Raw genomic sequence first — 3,514 nt, 5'->3', positions numbered from 1 at the left:
CCAGGCACACTCATAAATTCAGCTTTCAAAGCACACACACAGTGAAACGGAGATTGATGGCCCTCTGTCACTTCTTGTATTCTACATTAAATGGTGCAAATCTTATCATTTTTTTCCAAAAGCTTATCTTTTGCTTCTGTAAAGTTAAAATTTCTTTTAAAAATCAGAGATATTACTACATGTAGCTAGATGCTTGTTTTTTAAAACTTTAAGTAATACGAAAGTACACAAAATAAAAAGGGAAAGTCTGTCTCTTGTAAGCCCATTCAACTTCTGAGGTAGCACCATTACTCTAGAACTTTCTGTGGGCAAATACAGATACACCAGCAGGTAATAATAGATCTACATCTTCCACTGCACTGACTACATGCCGGGCACTGTTTAAGCACTTTATGTCCATTCACTCGTTTAATACTTCTAATAGCCCCATAAGCTAGATACTATTATACCCCATTTTCAGATGAGAAAATTGAAGCACAGAGTCCAGTGGGCGGCAGAACCAGCAGTCGGGCCTGAAATCCAGGCTCTTATCAACCACACGCTACTGCCTCTTGTCGGCTTCCCTGGTGGCTCAGAGGTTAAAGCGTCTGCCTCCAATGCGGGAGACCCGGGTTAGATCCCCGGGTTGGGAAGATCCCCTGGAGAAGGAAATGATAACCCACTCCAGTATTCCTGCCTGGAGCATTCCATGGATGGAGGAGCCTGGTGGGCTACAGTCCACGGGGTCTCAAAGAGTCGGACACGACTGAGCGACTTCACTCACTGCCTCTTGTAACCCCTAAGATGTTCATTTCCACCTGGGTTTGTCGTTGGAGTTGTTTTCATTTGGTTTTATTTCATTTGCTGTTGTTGCCGCCTTTCTGTACAGACTGCTGGAGACAATGAAGCTGGAGCGTCTGGAGGGAAAGGCCTCCAAGGTTTGTAGCAAAAAAGGGAAGTAAGGGAGAGGGACGGGGTGGGGGAGTGGGGGTGCTACACCCCTGGAGGGAGGTCTGGAGGGTGCTCAGGGGCGCTGGCATTGACAGCCGGCTGCAACCTCAGAGCCTCACAAAGAGACCCTCACTGATTCAATTCGATTTCCAAAAATGGTGCTGTGGCACTGGGGAACTCTCAGACATGACAGGTGGGGCAGTTCATTGGAGCAACCACTTGGGAAACTGGTCTGGCAGTATTTGGTCCTGCTGAAGATACACATGCTCTGTGACCCAGATCATCTCTCCTGGAAATTTGCCCTAGAGAAACGGGGTCCGAGGACTTCAGAGACATGTAATAAAAATGCTCCTGGCTGCCTTGTTTGCAATAGTCCCAAACCGGAAATAATCCAAAAAGTCTATCAAATGGAAAATGGTTCAATTATAGCCATTATCCTGTTATTACTATAACAGAACCATACAATGGAATAATACTCAGCCAGGAAATGAGTTGCAATGACTCACAAAAACACAGATGAATCCCCAAAACATGTAATGTTAAACTTTTTTAAAAATGCAAAAGAATATATGATATTGTTTCACATATATAAAATTCAAAATAGATAAACTAAACTATACTGGGGAACTATATATAAGGGATACATACTTAGGAGAGGAAAATTATTTTAAAAAGCCAAGTGAAAGCCACTCAGTCATGTCCGACTCTTTGTGACCCCATGGACTGTAGTCTGCCAGGCTCATCTGTCCATGGGAGTCTGCAGATCAGAATACTGAAGTGGGTTGCCATTCCCTTCTCTAGGGATCTTCCCAACCCAGAGATCGAACCCAGGTCTCCTGCACTGCAGGCAGATTCCTTACCATCTGAGCCACCAGGAAAGACCAAGGATAATGCAAAATTTCTCATCAGGACTCTTCAAAACTTTAAGGGTAATGAAAAACAAAGAAAGAGTGGAAAACTGTCACAGACCCAAAGAAACCAAGAGAACGCAACAACTAAATGCGATCTGGGACTCTAGACGGAATCCTGGAAAAATAACAACAGCAACAAAAAGAACTTAAGTAGAAAAACTAGCGAAATCCAAATAAAGTCTGCAGTTCAGCTCACAGTATTGTACCAATAGGAATTTCTTTGTTTGATAACCATGCCACAGTTATAGAAGATCCTTTTATTAAAGGAAGCTGAGTGAAATGTATACAGTAACTCTCAGTACTCTTTTTTCAGTTATTTTATCTGTCTTAGGTTGTTTAAGCATAAAAAGATTTTTTTAAATGATGATTCTTATAAAATTAAGGATAATAGTTACTTCTTAGAGGAGTTGACTGGGGGGGAGAACATGGGCAGGGGTGAGGTTGGGGGGAAGGCACTCTCCAATTCCTTGACCTGGATGGTTGGTGCTTGGGTATTTGATTTAAACTGGACATAGAAGTCTTATGCATTTTTCTGTATGATAGCTATTTCTCACAATTTTTTAATGTTAAAAAAGACAAAAAGAATGATATCACTTGTATGTGAAATCTAAAATATGACATGAATCAACTTATCTACAACACAGAAGCAGACATAGATAACAGACTTTTGGTTGACAAGGGGGAGAGGGCGGGAGAGGGAAAAAGTGGGGGGTTGAAATTAGCAGATGCAAACTAGTATATAGAGAATGAATAAACAGCAAGGTGCTACTGTTCAGCGCAGGGAACTATATTAAGAATCCTGTGATAGACCACAATAGAAAAGAATATGGAAAAGAATGCATATATAGATATACGTGTAACCTAATCAGTTTGCTGAATAGCAGAAACTAACACAACATGGAAAATCAACTATACTTCAGTGAGAGAAATTTTTAAAAAAAGAAAATAAAGTTTTTAAAAATTACCAATTAAAAAAAAAAGACTCAAGAGATTATCACTCATAGCAGAAACATAGATTAGAAACTCACAGCTAGTGAAAGAGGAAAGAATGGTGATGAAAGCAAACAGAAACCTTTGGTAAAAAGAGAGAGGGAGGGAGGGCGAGCAGGAAGGAGGCCGCATTGTCTTTACTGCAAGCATCCAGCAAATTCACACCCGCTCCGTATATACAGGTGTTTTTGCACAAACGGTGCGACTCCGAATAATTCTGCTCCTGTGATGATACCTTGTCAATATCTTCTGCATCTGCACATGCTCAGAGCAGGGTTTGTTCTTCATCCCACCCCCACCCCATCCCCAGTTGGATATTCAGGTTTTCCCTGGGTCTCCCTGCCCCACATAAGGCTGCTACCCACCTCCTCCTCACACACGACCTTGAACACCTGGGGGAGACTTTCAGAGACTTGGTTTCCCCAGGTGTTCAGGGTCAGAAAGCCATTGTCCAGTATTCATCAATATGGGACTTTTCTGCCCTGTTGCCTTTTCTTTTAAACTATTTTTTATTGGGGTGAAATATATATAACATTTGCCATCTTGACCATTTTTAAGTGTGCAATTCAACGGCATTGATGGCATTCACAATGTTGTACAACTATCACCACCTCCCATCTCTAAAACTTTATCCCTCAAAACTAAACTCTGTACCCATTAGCTATAGCTCAGTTCCCCTCTCT

The 3,514-nt window shown here is 41.7% G+C and overlaps 1 non-coding gene across 1 annotated transcript; it reads left to right on the top strand.

Moving 5' to 3' along the window:
* The first annotated feature begins 560 nt into the window (after positions 1 to 560).
* Positions 561 to 632, top strand: TRNAW-CCA (transfer RNA tryptophan (anticodon CCA)). Its single transcript has one exon. It is a non-coding gene; the product is annotated as a tRNA-Trp (tRNA).
* The last annotated feature ends 2,882 nt before the right edge of the window (positions 633 to 3,514 follow it).

This window comes from Odocoileus virginianus, chromosome 9, assembly GCF_023699985.2.
Source record: "Odocoileus virginianus isolate 20LAN1187 ecotype Illinois chromosome 9, Ovbor_1.2, whole genome shotgun sequence".
Taxonomy (NCBI): Eukaryota; Metazoa; Chordata; class Mammalia; order Artiodactyla; family Cervidae; genus Odocoileus; species Odocoileus virginianus.
Note: the sequence above shows the minus strand (reverse complement) of the source record. Positions and strands in the feature narration are given on the sequence as shown.